A 24,647-nucleotide genomic window follows, 5' to 3' on the forward strand; every position below is an offset into this window, starting at 1 on the left:
AAGTTTACGTAGCAAAATTTAGCAAAGCGCTTTACAGTAAATTAAAATGTAAAATTAAACTAATGAAATGTTGTGCAGCACATGCTTATGTTAATGTTTGTTACATTATATGATCATATAAATAAATAAATACTCCTAAAGTCACCAGAATTGAAAGCTTTGGTGCTGTTAAACATTTAGAGATTGAGGTTGTGGTGACTCAGTATTTCACTCAGTATATCTGGGTAAGACACAGTGAACGACTCACTGCTGGCATTCATGAAGAAGTCATAAACTCCACTGCAATAATAAATAGGATCTAATAAAACCATGAGTGGAAATTATTGGTGTAAGTTTGTTAGGATAGACTTCCTCCAACCTGGAACTATATCCTCCAGTCCACGCGGTGGCGGTAACACGCCTAACAGCTGCGTCTCCGACCAGTAGAAATCACAGAAGAAGAAAAAGCTGCAGCGGGTATCTCCTGAGCAGTTGAGTTATTACATCGAACTAATCATCTCCAGATTAAATTATTTCTGACAGCTTTACAGTTAGATTTGATCCAGTTTAAAAGTAAAAGCTGGTTATTTTGTCTGTGTTTGAGGAATTAAAACTCCGTTCTGTTTTTAAATCCGAGGTAAGTTAAACGGAAGCTGCGTGGCCGAATCCCAAATTGATGTCATTTCCGGTTTAAGTGCACTACATTAGGGATGAAATAATGACAGTCTACACCCTATGTAGTGCACTATTTAACTCATGAGGAGAGATTTGTTATTCTGTTTTAGCGGCACTATTTAAGTATAACCTTACTTTATCCTAAAATCCATTGTTTGCTCCCTGCTTATAGCAAGTAAAATAAACAACAGTGAGTGTAAAAGTGGCTAAGTAATTTAGCAGCTAAAATAACTTTATATTTCTGTAATATTTTTAATGTATAAACTGCTAAACTGAGGTAAAGTTGGGTTTATACTGGACATTCACTGCACATTCGAACTTCTCTCTTCTATTTCTCAAGAAATAAACACAAAAAGGACAAAATGTGTGTGTGTGTGTAGCTGGCGGAGGTCACTTTGTAAAGAAATACTACGCGCATGCGCACATAAGCATTCACGTCAACATGTCCGCCATATTGATGAGGGAAAGACCGCGCTGTAAACAAATACAAGTAAACGGAGGAGCTGTGTTTTTTTTTCTGGATAATAATTTAGATGATTTACCGGAGATGATAACGGCATCGTTTTCAAAAACTTGTCCTTTGAAACCCGTTTTCCAAAGTTTGCGTTTTCAGGCCCCGAAACGCCGTCGTCATGGAAACGAACAGCCAAACCGCATCAGAAGTTTTCGGTTTTTATTTGAAAACGTTGTGGTGTAAACGGCCCCTTAACAACTACAGCAAAATGCTGTCTTTCTGTAAACAAATAGAAATGAAATAGAATTTTTATGATTCACACTATGTTACACTCCATTCTTCTTCTCAAAGACAACTCTATTTTGAAAATAATCAAGATGACTTTTTTTTGTTAAAAAAAATCAATTTCATGATGCAGCTTATTATTAGAGCTGCAACTAACGATTATTTTCACAATCAATTAATTGATCGATTATTTTTTTCGATTAATCTGATGGGGGCGGGGCAAACTTTCAGTGCCTTTTTTTGTTTATTTAAAATAAAATCCACAAACTGAGTGTTACAAATATAAATTCAGACTAAAACCTTACACAACTGTTAGTCCAAAACAGAAAAGAACCCAACACACACACACACATATATACATACATATATACATATATACATACATATATACATACATATATACATACATATATATATATATATATATATATATATATATATATATATATATACACATACATATATATATATATATATATATATATATATATATATATATATATATATATATATATGTATGTGTATATATATACACATACATATATATATATATATATATATATATATATATATATATATATATATATATATATATATATATATATATATATAAAATTAATTTAGGACTGTAGTTTAATTCGGTGCTTTTTGTGAATCCATAAAAAATAATGCATAAATACTTATATAATATAAATGTAAACTAATTAAATAAGATAAATATATATAAACATTTATAAATAGTTAGATAGATAGCATTATTTTATATAGATACACAAAAAGCACAGAATTAAACTCCAGTCCTAAATGAATAATAAAAACTCACTTTCACTGCACCTTGTGGTTTCTGTTCCTCGGTGTCTTTAGACATTATTTTACTTTTGATCATAATGTTTGAATTAGACATTACAGATCTTACTCGCGCTACACTCTGTATCAGCACGTCTACACCGCGCGTGACCAGCAACGCGGCCTCATTACTAACACATCACTTCCGACAGAATTTACACTGCAAGCACACAAATACAGCATATAATGACAAACTTAAATTAAACTAAACCTTTTGAGCAGCTTGCGACAGCATCACTGTCATGCTTCCGTGCTCCACAAACTCCACTTTATAAAGTTTATAAACCTTCTCGGCGCTGTTTAATCCCTGACTTAGAGGACACATACTTTCTTCCTCAGTCACGTGATGATTTCTCCTCTGTTGGGAATAAAAGATAACGCTGACAGAAAGTAAACTGAAGAAAGTCAGTGTCGGTGACTCTGAGGCTAAAGCTAGCGGTGTCGCATTACGTGCGTGTGACGATTTGCTGACATTGCTCCTCTTCCACCTACCTGCTCAAGTGACGAGAGGTTAGGCTATGTCACGTTGTCATAAAGTGGTGTCGGTGCGGTTGTATCGGGGTAGTTTTACAAGCATGAGTACATGAACACAGTATCGGGCCGACACCTGAGTACTGGTATCGGCATCAGTGCATCCCTAACACACACACACAGTTAAATTGGAGCAGTGAACCATAAGATCTTTGATGACGTCATGTACAGGTCAGAGGTCTAGAACTCACTTTCTTTCTCTCCCTTGATAATCGTTGTTTTAATGTAACAGTGTATACATTACATTTATCTCTGTAATCTTCTTCCCTTTTTTTTTGGATATTCTCGAGTGAAATAGTCGAGGCCTCCTACGGAACATATTAAGCTACACAGGAGCAGTGATGAGAATAAACATGACTTTTGGTGCTCATGATTAAATATGGCAGTTTTATTATGAACCCACTACATTAGAGAAGGAAATACTGGATGTGAAGTGCAGTAGTGCTAGTGTGTGTGAATAGACTATCAGTTTAGATACTGATCCTGAACACTACTAACATGCAGTGCTTTCTTGGGGTGGTGATGAAGTTGGAGTTGAACCGGTGAGAAAGATATTAGAGAGAGGCTTCCTTACACTCCTGAGGATGTTCAATTAGAACCTGCACCAAACTCACCTGATTCAAGTCATCAGCTAATTAAGCGGCCTGCACGAGCTGAGGTGGGTGATTTAGAGCAGATAAAACACCAAATGTGTTAGATAAGAGTTCAGAGCCTGTGTTCTAGACACATGATTTAGAGTAGAGACTTGGGTCCTGAGCTTTGGAGTTATTCTGATTATAGGTTTCAGTGAGGAAGTGACTGAAATTAAGGAGAGGAACTGAGAATAAAGTTATAGTCTTGCTGAGTAAACAGAGAATAAGGCTATATTAGTGTTTCGGGGAAAAAATAAGCTTGTAGCAGTGTTGATGAAATACATGTACATGTCAAAAACTGCTAGAAAAAAACTCAGAATATTTGCTTAGCCTAATACTTTTTTTTTTCCCATCTGCACATAATTATTATTATAGCAGCTGCTTTTGCAGTAGAAAGACTTAAAGTTGAGGGTCCCTGTAAGTATCTATGGAGAGAGAGGAGCAGTGCACCATTGACATCATGTACAGAGTTAGCATGAAGGTGTGACTGAGAGTTTTTAGAAATCACTTCCTAATCCTATGCTAAGATGAATACTAGAGTAATAATAAGAAAGAATAAAGGGTGATAAAATAAATGGACTCTGTAAAACTTTGAACTGGATGAGTCCAAGACGAGCACAGGAAGTGGTAGACTGTATCCTACCTATAGCACGTTCCCAACACTCCTGATTGAGAGGGGGTCAAATGCTTATTTCCCTCATTAAAATGCAAATCAATTTATAACATTTTTGACGTGTTTTTCTGGATTTTTTTGTTGTTATTCTGTCTCTCACTGTTCAAATAAATCTACCATTAAAATTATAGACTGATCATTTCTTTGTCAGTGGGCAAACGTACAAAATCAGCAGGGGATCAAATACTTTTTTCCCTCACAGTACATACACTTTGTTAGTGTTTAGTGGTATTGCCTGTTCATTGATTGAACTTGGGGTAGCCTTCCACAAGCTTCTCATGATTTGCTCTAATTTGTGCTCATTCCTCCTTGCCTTGCTTTACATTTTATTTTTCCCCAATAACCTGTGTTCAATTCCCCTTACTCACCCTACTAGGCCAAAACCAGTGTGCACTTGCAGCATGAGGAGACGATTGTGTAGTAGGGTGTTGTTTTTTTAAACTACTATATTTTCTATAGTTGCTACTTAAAATGACCTTTAATACAGAGGAGGTGGACTATGGGGAGGTGCAATAACAGTACCGACATAGAGGTTCTCTTTTTTTTGGTGTACAGACAATACTAATGTTTCCTCTTCGTTACTTGACAAAGTTGTTATTTTAGCTGTCGAACACAGTATACTGGAGAAATGAAAGAATGAATATGGATATTATTTTATTTCCACTCCAATATACTGTGGTAAAAATATATATTTTTTAAAACAATAACTTTGCCAATGTCCAAATATTTATGAACCTGACTGTATCTGCTGGGTCTACAAAAGTAATGTAATTAATAAAATTAAAAAACAGCTCGGATGGTCATGCCAGAAAATTCTACTGAGCTTCGTGCCACTGCAAAATTAGTTTTTTAAAACTTATGGCTCAACACTAAACCTACCAAATGTTTCTCACTCCCATTTTCTGTCCGCCAGATCATTTAATAAATAAGCTAAAAATCTACAACAGAAACAGAAAGCAAAGTTAAAACCAACCATTTCTTTTCAAAGGTTATGTAAACATCTCAAAATATACTGTACCTCTGTTAAACATTTCACAATAATCAGTAGGAATAAGTGGAACTAAATCTTGTACAAACTGTACATGAACATGGTCAGAAAGATTCCAACAGGAATTTGAAATGTGAACCTTCGATTAAAACTGGAGTACGTGAGTGAGGGGTGCGCTGCTGTTAAGGTATAAAGTTAGCATGTTTCCATAACTCCATGCTTGACTAGCACCCCAGCCTCGGTGCACTTTGTCGATGCAGCCACCTCTTTCTCACACTGAGTGACGAACTGTTTGTAGAATGAATGAATGAATGAATGAATGAATGAATGCCTTTTATTGTCACTATACACATGTACAATGAAATTAAGAGCCACTCCTTTTTGTTCCGTGCAAACGTACATTCAATAAACAAGAAGAATAAACAGCAACCTGTGGAGTTTATTATACTTTTTTGTGGAAACCTACTTGAATTGGTGAAATTTAAGTGCATGACATAGTTTTGAACGGTCTTTCGCAGTGATGGGGGAATCAAAATCAGATTTATTGTCAAGTACGGTGGGTTTACATGTACAAGGAATTTGTCTTGGTGTACTGGTGCTTAACAATAACAGTACATACAAGAAATAATAATATTAATAAGAGAGAGTTAGGAAGTTATGTTTTGGAAGGTTTAGGAAAATAAAAATAAAGACATTAACTGTACATTAGTACAGTATGTGTTGAACACAGCAGTCTGATTTGTGTGTTAATGTAACGCATATGAAACAACAATGTGGGGTTGTTCATTAATGTGATGTGTAAATGTTCATGGAGGCGGATAAGAGACCATGGTGGGTCTTCAGTGTTGTTAATGAGGCCAGTTGTCGATGGGAAGAAACTGTTTTTGTGGCGTGAGGTTTTTGGACTTGATGGACCGCAGCCTCCTCCCAGAGGGGAGTGCCTGGAAAAGTTTGTGTCCAGCGTGAGAGGGGTCAGCCATAATCATGACTGCCCACTTCAGGGTCCTGCAAGTGTACAGGTAATGAAGGGGTGGCAGATTGCAGCCAATCACCTTCTCAGCAGAGCGAATGACATGCTGCACTCTGTCCTTGTCTTTTTTCAGTGGCAGCAGTGTACTAGATGGTGATGGAGGAGGTGAGTATGGACTCACCATACTCATGATGGAGGTGTAGAAGTACACCATAATGTCTTTGGTAGGTTGAACTTCTTCAGTTGCCACAGGAAGTACACCCTCTGATTTTTTTAATGAGAGACCTGATGTTCAGCTCCCACTTGAGGTCCTGGTGATGATAGTTCCCAGGAAGCGGAAGGAGTGCACAGTATCGACTGGGGAGTCACACAGGATGATGGGGCAGGTGGGACTGGGTTGTTCCTGTTTAAAAAGTTTAAAATTTAGAGGTATGCATATTGTCCTTCAGTCATTCCATGACACACTGTTAGTGAAACGCTAGAGTGGCTATAAAATAGAAACCGAATCAGTGCACACTGTCCATCACCATTAACCAAAAAATAAGGTTTTTAAGAAAACAATAAGACTTTATGAAACAGATTCTTGCTTGAATCTAATGAGATTTAATTTGGGCTTTTTTTTTTTTTAAACATACTCTCAGTTCATAAAGTCGAAACTCATAGAAAAATATGAGTTCTGGTTATACTTTCATGTGCATTCACCTCGTAATTATGACATTTTCAACAGGAATTGAAGCCACATTATGTGAGTGTAGTCAAATGCAAGCAGGAAGCTGACCCCAAAAATCTTAAGCTAGGAAAAATGACATGCTTTGACTATTTTTTTTTTTTTATGAGGTCATGACAATTTGTATACATGTGTCATGACAAATATATACCACACATGTATCATGCATATATGTATAAGATGTACTTCTGTAAAGTTAGTTAAAATCATACACAGATATTTAAAATTGAATAATTTTCAAGCTGTCCAAAATTCCCAAATATGGTTTGATCATTTTAGATAGCATGGTTCAGGTACATTGGGGAAAGTCTTAAAATACAGTACAAGCTGAGAGAGGAAAAGTGATATACACTGATCAGCCACAACATTAAAACCACCTGCCTAACATTGTGTAGGTCCCCCTTTTACTGCCAAAACAGCTCTGACCTGTTGAGGCATGGACTCCACAAGACCTCTGAAGGTGTGCTGTGGTATCTGGCACCAAGACTTTAGGAGCAGATCCTTTAAGTCCTGTAAGTTGTGAAGTGGGGTCCCCAGGTATCTGATGTCCCACAGATGCTCGATCAGATTGAGATCTGGGGAATTTGGAGATCAAATCAACACCTTGAACTCTTTTGGTAGATACTAACCACTGCATACCAGGAACACCCCACAAGACCTGCTGTTTTGGAGAAGCTCTGTCCCAGTCGGCTAGCCATCACAATTTGGCTCTTGTCAGAGTCACTCAGATCCTTAACCATTTATCCTGCTTCCAAAACATAAAGTTCATGATCTGACTGTTCACTTGCTGCCAAATACTGTGTATCCCACCCCTTGACAGGTGCCGTTAGAGAGAGAAGATAGTTTGTATATATTGTAACCGTAGTTTTGACAGGTATAGGTCAAAGGTCAAAAAGATACACATTCTAACTCTCTATATCTAGATCAAAGGTCATGATCATAAAAATATGAATAGTTATGTTAAATCTGGATCACATCCATTCGTGACCATATATGGTGCTGCCATGTGTGTTTTTCCGCCCCACACGTTGCGCACACCTGGTACATCTTTTCACATAGAATATGAAACTCTCTGTGGTAGGACATAAAAATATATATAGTTTTGTTAAATCTGGTTCACATCCAAATCGTGACCATACCTGGTACGACCATTTGTCGTCCCCCCCCCCCCCCCCCCACACACACACAGACAAAAGTTGCATACTCATGTTTTTCCTCTTCACATAGAATATGAAGCTCTCTGTGGTAGGTCATAAGAATATATATAGTTTTGTTAAATCTGGTTCACATCCAAATCGTGACCATACCTGGTACGACCATTTGTTCCCCCGCACCCCCCCCCCCCCCCACACACACACACACACAGAGACAAAAGTTGCATAGTCATGTTTTTCCTCTTCACATAGAATATGAAGCTCTCTGTGGTAGGTCATAAGAATATATATAGTTTTGTTAAATCTGGTTCACATCCAAATCGTGACCATACCTGGTACGACCATGTGTATCCCACATCCAAACAAAAATATGACGCACACAAACGCACTTTATTTTCACATTATTTAAAAGGAATTTAAGTGTTATGTACTAAATTACCATAATTATGAGCACAAGTTGTTAAGTTGACAATCATTTTTAAAATTACGTTTCTCCATTTAGATTGTCTGCAGTAGAATGCAGTCTTTTAATCCAGGAAAAAAATGACTGCCTTTAAGTTTTATAACAATAGTAAGTAAAAATCCAGCGTGATTTACATTACAAATCTCATACGTAACATCTCTGCAGGATTTATAGACGTTAAAGCACTGAATGAAATGAACAATATAGACAAAAAATAAACACTCTGTGTCTACTACTTTTATCTCTCATAGAACTATCCACAGTCCAAAGGCTGTGGAGCTAGAAGGCTACGCGTGCGAATGACAAAAGATTTTTAAAAATAAAATAAAAAATGTATCAATACATGAAATTAGATTACACAATGTAGTTGAGGTTTACATGAATAAGCAGAAATGTAATCATGCTTATCTTTCCTATAGCAGAATTGAAAAGCCCTCTCTAGATGAACAGATTTGTCAAATGAAACTTTTTCCTTCTTTTCCACTGCTACGGTAAACTAAAGAGTGGATATTCAAATGACACTGCTAAATATGACTAGCATTAGCTACGTGTACTAGTGCAAAATAGTCCATCAAATGTATTAGCCGGTGTAGCCTATACACGAGTCCACTATCGGTCATATCGCAACTGAGAACATGCCCCAAATTCATTGCTTTAGTAGAATTTAATGGTAAGTGAAATGATAATCACATTGTAATGTCCTTAGTATTTGTTCAGTCTACAGGTCCTCTAACACTCTGTTAAATGAATAAATGTAAATGTACTACAACGTAAATTTTGTTTTAAATCAATTAACGCAGAAATTACACACAATATTAAAATGATGTAATTATCCACATTATTATGTCAACACCACTCATCAAAATAATGTGTACAACTTTAAATATTTAATTAATTCAATAAATTAGAATTTTTATCTTGCAAACACACATTAAATTTAGATTGTGGGGGTTTGTTTTGTATAGCTCCGCTGTTAGAAAATACACGATGGTTGAATGTGAACATAAATGAGCAGAATGTAAGCTTGTGAAATAAATTCAACTTTATTGATTGCACTTTTTGAGAAAATGACATGACTTTGAATAAAACTTTACTGAAATAAATACTCTAAAACATTGATATACCCGAAGAAATGTAAAAAAGAAAAAATAATTAAAAAAAACTTTTTACATACCTTCTAAATAGGTCCCTTTAGGAGGTAAACGTTTTAAAGACGGTGTTTTATAAGAAACGCGCGTATTACATGCCTTCTAAACCTAACCCTTTAGGATGTAAAATGCTGCTTAAAAGAATCGAGAGTTTTGTTTAAACTAGAAGACACAATTTCCGGGGAATGTCTTGTAGGCCTATACACAGTGTCCTACACATCTGAGGTGTGTGTGTGTGTATGTGGGTGTGGGGGGGTGTGTGTGCGTGCGTGTGTGTGGGTGTGTTAGAGAGAGAGAGAGAGAGAGAGAGAGAGAGAGAGAGAGAGTCGAGTGTTTCCTGGGGGTTTGCTGACCAGTAGGTTTGCTGACCAGACTGCTTACAGTGTGTTTATGTTAATGAATCAAGGTACGAGTCGTGTGTTTTAGGGTTTAACGATCCCTACCAATGTGTACATTTGTGGTTTAAGTGAATCTTTGTTTCTGAAATTACTTCTGTGGTAAATATCAGTTTGTGTAACTAATCTATCAGAAAATACTAGACCCGGTGACTGAATGTGGTAGATGTATTAGAATTTTGGACATGTTATGCATGTGTAGCTCCCTATGTGTATGATCTATGTGTAATCCTTCTGTCAAGAAATGAGCAGACTGAGGTTTGTGAAATAATTGAACTGTTTATTGGCTACGTTGTTGAGAAAAACACTGTGATGTGTAAAACATTTCTACAGTCCTTCAAGGGTTAGGAGGCAGAAAAACATTTAAAGACGGTGTTTTAAAAGAGTCGTGAATTTTGTTTAAACTATAAACGAGATTTCAGAAAATGGTCCGCCAACGAGGATACTTACACAGAACTATCGCTAAATACATAAGCTTTCGTCTATGCTTTGACATCCCATGTCCCAGCAGTACATTTATGACCTCTGGTGACCATGTGGGTGTGCGGGGGGTGGGTGTGAGAGAGAGAGACACAGGTGTTCTTTCGGGGTTTTTGCTGACCAGAATTCTTACAAATGTGTTTGTTAACGAATTAAAGGGAGTCGTGTGTCTCAGTGTTAAAATAGTGGCAAAGACGTCGTAGTGGGTGTGGGGGGTGTGCGTGTGTGGATGTGTTAGAGAGAGAGAGTCGAGTGTTTCCTGGGGGTTTGCTGACCAGACTGCTTACAGTGTGTTTATGTTAATGAATCAAGGTACGAGTCGTGTGTTTTAGGGTTTAACGATCCCTACCAATGTGTACATTTGTGGTTTAAGTGAATCTTTGTTTCTGAAATTACTTCTGTGGTAAATATCAGTTTGTGTAACTAATCTATCAGAAAATACTAGACCCGGTGACTGAATGTGGTAGATGTATTAGAATTTTGGACATGTTATGCATGTGTAGCTCCCTATGTGTATGATCTATGTGTAATCCTTCCGTCAAGAAATGAACAGACTGAGGTTTGTGAAATAATTGAACTGTTTATTGGCTACGTTGTTGAGAAAAACACTGTGATGTGTAAAACATTTCTACAGTCCTTCAAGGCTGTATGACGTCGTTGTTCTCTTTTACTGAAAGAAAGGTCAAAACCATAGGTGTTATTCGTTGTGTAGACTGAAGTGACAATATGTCTGAAGAAAATGAAAATATGTATTACATATCCTACCTGCTAACCAGGTTATTTTAAGGGTGGAAAAAAAACCTTTTTTAAAGACGGTGTTTTAAAAGAGTCGTGCATTTTGTTTAAACTATAAACGAGATTTCAGAAAATGGTCCGCCAACGAGGATACTTACACAGAACTATCGCTAAATACATAAGCTTTCGTCTATGCTTTGACATCCCATGTCCCAGCAGTACATTTATGACCTCTGGTGACCATGTGGGTGTGCGGGGGGTGGGTGTGAGAGAGAGAGACACAGGTGTTCTTTCGGGGGTTTTGCTGACCAGAATTCTTACAAATGTGTTTGTTAACGAATTAAAGGGAGTCGTGTGTCTCAGTGTTAAAATAATGGTTAAGACGTCGTAGTTAAAACACAGAAGAAACTCTGCAACTATCTGTTACTATGTCTGCTCCGAGAAATCCTAATACCCTTAGAAGATTGCTGTGTATTCACCAACAAGAGGACCTGATGAAATGAGAGAGGACCTGACTTTTGCTCCAAATTTTTTTTTTTTTTTTTTTTTTTTTAAAAACCAAGAGATTAGTTTGACAATTTATTAATGAAGGTAATGTAAAGACGTTGTTGTTTAACCCTGAGCAGGGCGTCATCAGCTCCAAAGATCGTGTCTTAAGTCCGAGGGTTTAGTTAGGAGGTAGAAAAAACATTTAAAGATGACGTTTTAAAAGAAACAAGTGTTTCATCCTTAATGGTAAAAAAGAAAAATGGTCGTACTCCAATATGAAATAAAACGGTGGAGACACACTGAGTACACTTCTGTTCCACAGTCTATAAGGATCCCCAAACTTCATGTAGTGTGGAAAAATATATACACCCTCCGTGACTACGTTACTTAAGGTTTAAACATTTTTATTTTGTGATGGCAGCAAGACAAAACGGTTGTGCATTTGGTATGTGGTGATTTTAGAATTAGGCCCCAAATGTCAAATATGTTTTGTGTATGGCTTCGTCAGGCAAAGATCACGACGGTATGGAAAGAGTATACAAGAGTAATTGGGGTGATCTAATGCTTAGGACTTGTACAGTACTTCAGCTCGGGAACGTCCCACCATGGCGTTCAGAGAGGCGTTATCTATGGTACACGTATATATAATATAGATCAGATCACCAGTCTGTCTTTACCCACTCCTGATCTGGGGGTGGGTGGGATGGGGATATCAGTTCGGGCATATTTCCAACAGAACAGAATATTAGACATTTAGTGTAAAGTAGTGAAAAAAAAAAATCTCTGAAACATTTCAGTGAAAATAGTGGTCCATATTTAATGCATTATATTAGAAATGATAGTACAGCCTTTGTTGATCAGTTACCCACTCATACTTTATAATAATTTGTTTAGGAGCATCTGAATCTGGCAAATAACTTTTATTGCATTTAGGCATACAATAAAAGTTAATAAAAAATGAGGAAGAAATGACTTGTGCACTACTACTGCGGATATTAAGTCAAACCATTTTGTTCAAACTTCAGCACGACCCTTAGAGAAGCAGAAACCTATGGCACCTTATGACTACCATGTGAAGGATTACGTTGACTCGTCCCTTACAGTTACAAAGACGTGTCCTTGTGCAGGATCACCTTCGCACCAGCATCGGACCCCCGCTTATCCCATTTCAACGTATAAGAAAAGGCAAAATGTAATATAAGATGTATTAGAATATATTTATAAAATATAACACATTATGAGGAAGAAACATAAAATATTATTTAACAAGGTCTGCCGTTCAGCCCTCTTAACTGTAAGAGCATCATCAGTATTGTACGGCAGTTGGGGAACAGTAGTTAGCTTTCAGATGTCAGATATAAAACAACTTTTTGAGTCACAGTGCCAAACTACCGGTATTATATTCGGATCCTTCTTTTTCAGCATGAAGGACCGGCATTTATTTAATAGACAGATGGTACAGCCATATACTCGGTCAGAGGATTTAGGAATTTCTTTGAGAGGTTCATTGTTTTCGTTCTTTTATCATAGCTTCAGTTTGTATACTTACTTTGGTTAGTGACTTAAACTGTTTTATTAGGTACTGACAGATTTCATTAACAGGGAACGATGATAGGTGAAGATTAAGTTGGTATGCGTGTACAAAATAAAACTGTCTATATGTATATTCGTCTGCTATGTATCTGTTTAAACACTGCTGTAATGGAGATATAAAGAGAGAGAGATACCCATTTACTAATTCATAGAACCCCTTTCCACCTTTTCAAGTTCGTTATACATTTTTCTTTTCAAGCATCGTGTTCAGACATTGCAAATCATCAGTCTGAAGGTTAAGGGTTACTTAGATTTTTGCTTCTTCAGCATAAAAAAAGTCTAAACATTAATCTTATTATTAAACTCAGAAACAATATAACTGTCTGGTTGTGATCATAATAAAAGGCAACGTGAAAGGTTCCTTAATCCCCACTGAGATTTCTCTATGTTCTATATGACCTTTCTACAGTATATGCCATTAAGTCCTAGTGTCCAGCCATCATCACAGCACGGGAGAGGAAATCTCGTTCATCAGATGTGCGATGTACGTCTAGACAGTCTGATAACAAACTACACACACAACATTTATGTTGAGAGAAATCAGATTGATCTTTGTTCCCAAATAACATTGGATCAGATCCATAGTTTACAGCATCTGTCCCACGAGTATTTAATCTGTATTACGAGTACTGAACAAGTTAGAGGAGGAGAAAATGTAGATTTACTGTTCATTGGAACTTTATTGTTTATTTAGATCTGTCTTGATTCATTTTCATATTCAAATTTTTAAAAAATACATTTTATTATTACATCATAAAAAGTCTAATATCTATTAAATATCATATCTATTTAAATACTTATTAAGATTACTGTGCTAGTAAGTGTTCCTTACCAGCTCCTGACTATGGCTATCACAGATAGTTGTGTGTTCATGTAATTTTGTGTAGATCCATGTTGTAGAATTGCGTTTGTTGTCTATGAATGTGATTAATCTCTTATAGGATGCAATAGGGTGTGTTAATTAACCACTAATAAAGTGTTTTAGTTTACTGATTTTCATTCACTCAGCTCAAAAAGGTCATTCGTTATGATATCTGTATTACTACTTTCCACAACGTGTCTTTATCTCCGCCACCTTTGAAACAAAGTGATGCACACGTATTGCCTACCCCTATCCTTACTGAGTGTACCTATTCCTTGTGGACAGACTGAACTGCAGGAAAGAACTGTTAACGAGATGAGGTTATGGTCTGAATTACCAAGTGGGGTGGTGTAGTAACTCTGAGAGCTACAGTACATTAAAGAGTTTATCTATATTTACTCAAACCCTATACAGGAATAGTAAATTGGTGTATGATTTTATGAAAAGAAAAGTAGGTTCTGTGTGCATAAGAAACAGAGAAAGACCATTTTCTGAAAAGAGTCGCATGGTGAAAATCCATGTTCCTACATTCATACGTTATGTTATGTTACGTTATGTATTTTTTAAAAATTTGAATATGAAAATGAATCAAGAAAGATCTAAATAAACAATAAAGTTCCAATGAACAGTAAATCTACATTTTCTCCTCCTCTAACTTGTTCAGTACTCGTAATACAGATTAAATACTCGTGGGACAGATGCTGTAAACTATGGATCTGATCCAATGTTATTTGGGAACAAAGATCAATCTGATTTCTCTCAACATAAATGTTGTGTGTGTAGTTTGTTATCAGACTGTCTAGACGTACATCGCACATCTGATGAACGAGATTTCCTCTCCCGTGCTGTGATGATGGCTGGACACTAGGACTTAATGGCATATACTGTAGAAAGGTCATATAGAACATAGAGAAATCTCAGTGGGGATTAAGGAACCTTTCACGTTGCCTTTTATTATGATCACAACCAGACAGTTATATTGTTTCTGAGTTTAATAATAAGATTAATGTTTAGACTTTTTTTATGCTGAAGAAGCAAAAATCTAAGTAACCCTTAACCTTCAGACTGATGATTTGCAATGTCTGAACACGATGCTTGAAAAGAAAAATGTATAACGAACTTGAAAAGGTGGAAAGGGGTTCTATGAATTAGTAAATGGGTATCTCTCTCTCTTTATATCTCCATTACAGCAGTGTTTAAACAGATACATAGCAGACGAATATACATATAGACAGTTTTATTTTGTACACGCATACCAACTTAATCTTCACCTATCATCGTTCCCTGTTAATGAAATCTGTCAGTACCTAATAAAACAGTTTAAGTCACTAACCAAAGTAAGTATACAAACTGAAGCTATGATAAAAGAACGAAAACAATGAACCTCTCAAAGAAATTCCTAAATCCTCTGACCGAGTATATGGCTGTACCATCTGTCTATTAAATAAATGCCGGTCCTTCATGCTGAAAAAGAAGGATCCGAATATAATACCGGTAGTTTGGCACTGTGACTCAAAAAGTTGTTTTATATCTGACATCTGAAAGCTAACTACTGTTCCCCAACTGCCGTACAATACTGATGATGCTCTTACAGTTAAGAGGGCTGAACGGCAGACCTTGTTAAATAATATTTTATGTTTCTTCCTCATAATGTGTTATATTTTATAAATATATTCTAATACATCTTATATTACATTTTGCCTTTTCTTATACGTTGAAATGGGATAAGCGGGGGTCCGATGCTGGTGCGAAGGTGATCCTGCACAAGGACACGTCTTTGTAACTGTAAGGGACGAGTCAACGTAATCCTTCACATGGTAGTCATAAGGTGCCATAGGTTTCTGCTTCTCTAAGGGTCGTGCTGAAGTTTGAACAAAATGGTTTGACTTAATATCCGCAGCAGTAGTGCACAAGTCATTTCTTCCTCATTTTTTATTAACTTTTATTGTATGCCTAAATGCAATAAAAGTTATTTGCCAGATTCAGATGCTCCTAAACAAATTATTATAAAGTATGAGTGGGTAACTGATCAACAAAGGCCGTACTATCATTTCTAATATAATGCATTAAATATGGACCACTATTTTCACTGAAATGTTTCAGAGATTTTTTTTTTTCACTACTTTACACTAAATGTCTAATATTCTGTTCTGTTGGAAATATGCCCGAACTGATATCCCCATCCCACCCACCCCCAGATCAGGAGTGGGTAAAGACAGACTGGTGATCTGATCTATATTATATATACGTGTACCATAGATAACGCCTCTCTGAACGCCATGGTGGGACGTTCCCGAGCTGAAGTACTGTACAAGTCCTAAGCATTAGATCACCCCAATTACTCTTGTATACTCTTTCCATACCGTCGTGATCTTTGCCTGACGAAGCCATACACAAAACATATTTGACATTTGGGGCCTAATTCTAAAATCACCACATACCAAATGCACAACCGTTTTGTCTTGCTGCCATCACAAAATAAAAATGTTTAAACCTTAAGTAACGTAGTCACGGAGGGTGTATATATTTTTCCACACTACATGAAGTTTGGGGATCCTTATAGACTGTGGAACAGAAGTGTACTCAGTGTGTCTCCACCGTTTTATTTCATATTGGAGTACGACCATTTTTCTTTTTTACCATTAAGGATGAAACACTTGTTTCTTTTAAAACGTCATCTTTAAATGTTTTTTCTACCTCCTAACTAAACCCTCGGACTTAAGACACGATCTTTGGAGCTGATGACGCCCTGCTCAGGGTTAAACAACAACGTCTTTACATTACCTTCATTAATAAATTGTCAAACTAATCTCTTGGTTTTTAAAAAAAAAAAAAAAAAAAAAAAAAATTTGGAGCAAAAGTCAGGTCCTCTCTCATTTCATCAGGTCCTCTTGTTGGTGAATACACAGCAATCTTCTAAGGGTATTAGGATTTCTCGGAGCAGACATAGTAACAGATAGTTGCAGAGTTTCTTCTGTGTTTTAACTACGACGTCTTAACCATTATTTTAACACTGAGACACACGACTCCCTTTAATTCGTTAACAAACACATTTGTAAGAATTCTGGTCAGCAAAACCCCCGAAAGAACACCTGTGTCTCTCTCTCTCACACCCACCCCCCGCACACCCACATGGTCACCAGAGGTCATAAATGTACTGCTGGGACATGGGATGTCAAAGCATAGACGAAAGCTTATGTATTTAGCGATAGTTCTGTGTAAGTATCCTCGTTGGCGGACCATTTTCTGAAATCTCGTTTATAGTTTAAACAAAATGCACGACTCTTTTAAAACACCGTCTTTAAAAAAGGTTTTTTTTCCACCCTTAAAATAACCTGGTTAGCAGGTAGGATATGTAATACATATTTTCATTTTCTTCAGACATATTGTCACTTCAGTCTACACAACGAATAACACCTATGGTTTTGACCTTTCTTTCAGTAAAAGAGAACAACGACGTCATACAGCCTTGAAGGACTGTAGAAATGTTTTACACATCACAGTGTTTTTCTCAACAACGTAGCCAATAAACAGTTCAATTATTTCACAAACCTCAGTCTGTTCATTTCTTGACGGAAGGATTACACATAGATCATACACATAGGGAGCTACACATGCATAACATGTCCAAAATTCTAATACATCTACCACATTCAGTCACCGGGTCTAGTATTTTCTGATAGATTAGTTACACAAACTGATATTTACCACAGAAGTAATTTCAGAAACAAAGATTCACTTAAACCACAAATGTACACATTGGTAGGGATCGTTAAACCCTAAAACACACGACTCGTACCTTGATTCATTAACATAAACACACTGTAAGCAGTCTGGTCAGCAAACCCCCAGGAAACACTCGACTCTCTCTCTCTAACACATCCACACACGCACACCCCCCACACCCACTACGACGTCTTTGCCACTATTTTAACACTGAGACACACGACTCCCTTTAATTCGTTAACAAACACATTTGTAAGAATTCTGGTCAGCAAAAACCCCGAAAGAACACCTGTGTCTCTCTCTCTCACACCCACCCCCCGCACACCCACATGGTCACCAGAGGTCATAAATGTACTGCTGGGACATGGGATGTCAAAGCATAGACGAAAGCTTATGTATTTAGCGATAGTTCTGTGTAAGTATCCTCGTTGGCGGACCATTTTCTGAAATCTCGTTTATAGTTTAAACAAAATTCACGACTCTTTTAAAACACCGTCTTTAAATGTTTTTCTGCCTCCTAACCCTTGAAGGACTGTAGAAATGTTTTACACATCACAGTGTTTTTCTCAACAACGTAGCCAATAAACAGTTCAATTATTTCACAAACCTCAGTCTGCTCATTTCTTGACAGAAGGATTACACATAGATCATACACATAGGGAGCTACACATGCATAACATGTCCAAAATTCTAATACATCTACCACATTCAGTCACCGGGTCTAGTATTTTCTGATAGATTAGTTACACAAACTGATATTTACCACAGAAGTAATTTCAGAAACAAAGATTCACTTAAACCACAAATGTACACATTGGTAGGGATCGTTAAACCCTAAAACACACGACTCGTACCTTGATTCATTAACATAAACACACTGTAAGCAGTCTGGTCAGCAAACCTACTGGTCAGCAAACCCCCAGGAAACACTCGACTCTCTCTCTCTCTCTCTCTCTCTCTCTCTCTCTCTCTCTAACACACCCACACACACGCACGCACACACACCCCCCCACACCCACATACACACACACACACCTCAGATGTGTAGGACACTGTGTATAGGCCTACAAGACATTCCCCGGAAATTGTGTCTTCTAGTTTAAACAAAACTCTCGATTCTTTTAAGCAGCATTTTACATCCTAAAGGGTTAGGTTTAGAAGGCATGTAATACGCGCGTTTCTTATAAAACACCGTCTTTAAAACGTTTACCTCCTAAAGGGACCTATTTAGAAGGTATGTAAAAAGTTTTTTTTAATTATTTTTTCTTTTTTACATTTCTTCGGGTATATCAATGTTTTAGAGTATTTATTTCAGTAAAGTTTTATTCAAAGTCATGTCATTTTCTCAAAAAGTGCAATCAATAAAGTTGAATTTATTTCACAAGCTTACATTCTGCTCATTTATGTTCACATTCAACCATCGTGTATTTTCTAACAGCGGAGCTATACAAAACAAACCCCCACAATCTAAATTTAATGTGTGTTTGCAAGATAAAAATTCTAATTTATTGAATTAATTAAATATTTAAAGTTGTACACATTATTTTGATGAGTGGTGTTGACATAATAATGTGGATAATTACATCATTTTAATATTGTGTGTAATTTCTGCGTTAATTGATTTAAAACAAAATTTACGTTGTAGTACATTTACATTTATTCATTTAACAGAGTGTTAGAGGACCTGTAGACTGAACAAATACTAAGGACATTACAATGTGATTATCATTTCACTTACCATTAAATTCTACTAAAGCAATGAATTTGGGGCATGTTCTCAGTTGCGATATGACCGATAGTGGACTCGTGTATAGGCTACACCGGCTAATACATTTGATGGACTATTTTGCACTAGTACACGTAGCTAATGCTAGTCATATTTAGCAGTGTCATTTGAATATCCACTCTTTAGTTTACCGTAGCAGTGGAAAAGAAGGAAAAAGTTTCATTTGACAAATCTGTTCATCTAGAGAGGGCTTTTCAATTCTGCTATAGGAAAGATAAGCATGATTACATTTCTGCTTATTCATGTAAACCTCAACTACATTGTGTAATCTAATTTCATGTATTGATACATTTTTTATTTTATTTTTAAAAATCTTTTGTCATTCGCACGCGTAGCCTTCTAGCTCCACAGCCTTTGGACTGTGGATAGTTCTATGAGAGATAAAAGTAGTAGACACAGAGTGTTTATTTTTTGTCTATATTGTTCATTTCATTCAGTGCTTTAACGTCTATAAATCCTGCAGAGATGTTACGTATGAGATTTGTAATGTAAATCACGCTGGATTTTTACTTACTATTGTTATAAAACTTAAAGGCAGTCATTTTTTTCCTGGATTAAAAGACTGCATTCTACTGCAGACAATCTAAATGGAGAAACGTAATTTTAAAAATGATTGTCAACTTAACAACTTGTGCTCATAATTATGGTAATTTAGTACATAACACTTAAATTCCTTTTAAATAATGTGAAAATAAAGTGCGTTTGTGTGCGTCATATTTTTGTTTGGATGTGGGATACACATGGTCGTACCAGGTATGGTCACGATTTGGATGTGAACCAGATTTAACAAAACTATATATATTCTTATGACCTACCACAGAGAGCTTCATATTCTATGTGAAGAGGAAAAACATGACTATGCAACTTTTGTCTCTGTGTGTGTGTGTGTGTGGGGGGGGGGGGGTGCGGGGGAACAAATGGTCGTACCAGGTATGGTCACGATTTGGATGTGAACCAGATTTAACAAAACTATATATATTCTTATGACCTACCACAGAGAGTTTCATATTCTATGTGAAAAGATGTACCAGGTGTGCGCAACGTGTGGGGCGGAAAAACACACATGGCAGCACCATATATGGTCACGAATGGATGTGATCCAGATTTAACATAACTATTCATATTTTTATGATCATGACCTTTGATCTAGATATAGAGAGTTAGAATGTGTATCTTTTTGACCTTTGACCTATACCTGTCAAAACTACGGTTACAATATATACAAACTATCTTCTCTCTCTGCCGTTGTAATGAGATAATCAATGTCATTCACATCACCTGTCAGTGGTTTTAATGTTATGGCTGATTGGTGTAAATTTGTCATGACAAATAATATTCATGTATGTAATGTTTGAATAAGATGTACTGCTGTAACAAAAGAAGCATAAAGTTAATTCAAATCATGTACAGATGTTTATAATCTAATCATTTTCAAGCAGTCCCAAATTCCTAAACATAGCTCAATAATTCTAGACAGCATGGTTCAGGTACATTGGGAAAGTCTTAAAATACAGTAAGTGGAGAGATATAAAGTGAAGGGATATAATGTATTATTATTATTATAATCATCATCATCATCATCATCATCATCATTTTTGTGTTACACTGGTATGGCATGAAATAAATGATAATGTTACCTTTTAGTGGTCATTTTTACTTTATCTGCACAGAGTGAATTGTACAGGTTTCTCCCTATATGTGACAACAATCTCCCAAATTCTTCATATCTCTGGGCTTTGGGGTAGGGTGGCAAGACGGAAGCCTTTTATAACCAAAAAGTACATAAAAATACATCCAATCTCCCCAAGCCATGTGAAATAATGTGTTATGATACCTGATAAAACCAAAATTCAACTTTTTAGCCTAAAAGTTACAGCTTGTTATTATTAATTGGAAACGGACTCTCTCGTGGCTCCACCCACCACGCACGTTCGAACCAATCATATTATCCTCCATGGCGTCCGTGGGCGTGGCTAATCGCGTCGGTCTGTTAAAGGTAGCAGGTTGTACATGGCGAGCGGGTTACTCACTTGGGGCTGGTGATTGGTGTAATGGAAGCCACCTCTGAATCGCATTTAATGACGGAGAACTACAGAAGTGGAGAGAAAACACAGCACTGAGCAACTTGTAGACTTCACACCCGACTGTAGGTGGGTAGGTGAACGCGTTTGGCCTTATTTATTCACTAAGCTGCTAGCCTGTTAGCTCTGCGGCTGTTTTAGTATAAAGTACTAACTTGAGTTAACTCGGTGGGAGTTTATTTAGCGCCGGATAAACGGTGAACTGGTTAGTTTAGTAAATCTGACGCTTCTCGGGAACTTGTAGTTTATCCGCCTCGCTGTCTGGGTGACGCAGAGAGCAACTGTTTACCGAGTGACTTTATTTTCAGTGCTTTTTGAACTGTCTCTCAGCCCTAACTAGTTCCGTGGTATTTGTATGGAATTGGGATGAACGTCTAGTTAAAGGGTTGATGTCTCGCTGGCGCAGTGATTTGTTCTTTAGGAGTGTTTTTCTCTTGAACAGCTCTGTGTGGAGACTTGAGGTAGTTCTGTAGTCACAGGTGCACAAATCAGTCACACAGCTCCAGCTCCACCTGCGCCTCTCGCAGGGAAACGGTTTCTGTGCACTGGCTCCGTCCCAAATCACCTTGTATGGAATCTCTATCTCTAGTGCACTAGGTGCGGTAGAGACTCCATTCGTTCAGACCGTGTGTAGTGTACCTAGATACGCAGTCGTGCAGGATTTGGGCACAGGCCACCCTGATAAAACATCATCCGTTTCAAGTCGAGTTGCTATTGTTGAACATTTCACTAAAACCTGTATGGAAACGTTACTGTTCAGTTGTTCTATAAGCGCAATTTCAACCAAATACAATGGAGTGTAAAAGTTTGTACCCCCTTTTGGTTTCTTTTGGACGGAAGGGTGTTAAATGTCCTAAACACTACACAATTTGATTGCAAGTAGAAGTTAATTTTATTATCAGACTCAGATATCCATGTTAATATTTTTAATACTACTCATTAGTGTCAAATGACTTGATTTTGTGGTCAGTAAACCGATTTTGTGTTGATTTTGATGTATGTTTTGGATCACTGTCCTGCTGGAAGATCCAACCACTGCCCATTTTAATTTTTCTGGCAGAGGCAGTCAGGTTTTCATTTAATATCTGTTGATATTTGGTAGAGTCCATGATGCCATGTATCCTAACAATATGTCCCGGTCCTCTGGCAGAAAAACATTCCCAAAACATTAAAGATCCACCACCATATTTAACCGTGGGCATGAGGTACTTTTCCATATGGCTACCTATCTGTGTGCTTCAAAACCACCTCTGGTGTTTATTACCAAAAAGCTCTATTCTGGTTTCATCTGACCATAGAACCCGATCCCATTTGAAGTTCCAGTAGTGTCTGGCCAACTGAAGACACCGGAGTGTGTTTTTGGATGAGAGTAGAGGCTTTTTTCTTGAAACCCTTCCAACAACTTGTGGTGATGTAGGTGACTTCAGATTGTAGTTTTGGAGACGTTCTGACCCCAAGACACAACTAACTCCTGCAATTCTCCAGCTCTGATCCTTGGAGATGTTTTGTCCACTCGAACCGTCCTCTTCAGTGTGTTGAGACGATATACACACGTCCAATTCCAGGTTAATTCATAACATTTCCAGTTGACTGGAACTTCTTAATTATTGCCCTGATGATGTGAAATGAGCATTTTCGATGCTTGTGCTATTTTCTTATAGACACTTCCCATTATGTGAAGCTCAATAACCTTTTGCTGCACTTCACAGCTACAGTGGTGCTTGAAAGTTTGAACCCTTTAGAGTTTTCTATATTTACATAAATATACACAAGATTTTCAGACAAGTCCTAAAACTACACAGAGAACCCATTTAAACAAATGTGACACAAATTATACTTGGTCATTTATTTAATGCAGAAAATAATCCAATATTACATATCTGGGAGTGGCAAAAGTATGTGAAACTTTTGACTTCAGTATCTGGTCTGACCCCCTTGTGCAGCAATAACTGCAACTAATCATTTCCAGTAACTGTTGATTAGTCCTGCACATGGGCTTGGACATCAGTTTTGGCCATTCCAAACCAATAACTATTCTTTAACCATTCTTTGTTCCGGGCCATCGTCTTATTGCATGCCCCACTTTCTCTTGAGATTCAGTTCAGTTCCTGGGTTCATTCTTGTCCTGTGGTTGTGGAACTCACCACTACACTAATTATAATCTTTCATATAGCTTGGAGATTTAGTACATGTAGATGTTCTCAACTCAGGGTTTTCCATTACAAGGAACGTTTCTGACACAGCCACTTCAGAAGTTCCTCCCAGTTTTTGTTTGTGACTTTCCTCAGAGAATGAGGAACCTGAGTCTTTTGTAGAATGCGCTGGAATGTCAGCATCTGGCTGTGAAGTGTCTTACAACTCTGGTGCTATTGATGCATTGTGCCCATCTCTCACCTGATCAATATGTCAGTGCACTACTTGTCCACTTCCCAATGCTACTGTGCACCATACAGGACCAGTCTTTTTCTGAACTGTTCCTGGAATAAAAGTAGGTCCAGAGCTGAAGTTCCTAGTATACACTGGGTCACCCACCACAAGATATCTTTCCTTTCCATGTTGGTCATGGTACCATTTTTGTCTCAATTATTTGTGTCTCAATGAGACCCTGTGTAGACCAGTTTCCTTCCACACAGCAGTTTAGCGGCTGATTTGCCAGTGGTCAACGGTGGTGTCGTTCGGTAACTGAACAGCACTCTGGCTAGCTTTTTCAACAGACTCTCCAGCACTCTTTCCTCAGGGTTTTGAATGTTTGAACGGCCCTTTCAGCCAGACCACTGGAAGATGCATGGTAGGGTGCTGTGCTTGTGTTTAATTCCGTTTCTTTCCACAAACTCTTGGAATTCAGCACTGGTAAAAAACAAAGAAACTGCTATGGTCTGACATCACTACTTCTGGTATCCCGTGTTGGCTAAAGGTTTGTCTTAAGCACTGAATGGTAACTGTGGATGTAGACTTGATTAACAGATAAGCCTCTT

At 37.2% G+C, this 24,647-nt stretch overlaps 1 protein-coding gene across 1 annotated transcript in view; it reads left to right on the plus strand.

Annotated features, from left to right (window-relative positions):
- The window catches only part of LOC108261618 (NLR family CARD domain-containing protein 3-like), a 56,424-nt gene that overhangs the window by 24,544 nt on the left and 7,233 nt on the right, over positions 1-24,647 (plus strand). Inside the window, exon 15 of the mRNA XM_053679243.1 lies at positions 1-470. This exon is cut by the window's left edge and continues 632 nt beyond it. The gene's annotated coding sequence lies outside the window, so the exon portion shown is untranslated. The remainder of the gene's footprint in view (positions 471-24,647) is intronic.

Source organism: Ictalurus punctatus, unplaced genomic scaffold (genome assembly GCF_001660625.3).
Source record: "Ictalurus punctatus breed USDA103 unplaced genomic scaffold, Coco_2.0 tig00004965, whole genome shotgun sequence".
Classification (NCBI taxonomy): domain Eukaryota; kingdom Metazoa; phylum Chordata; class Actinopteri; order Siluriformes; family Ictaluridae; genus Ictalurus; species Ictalurus punctatus.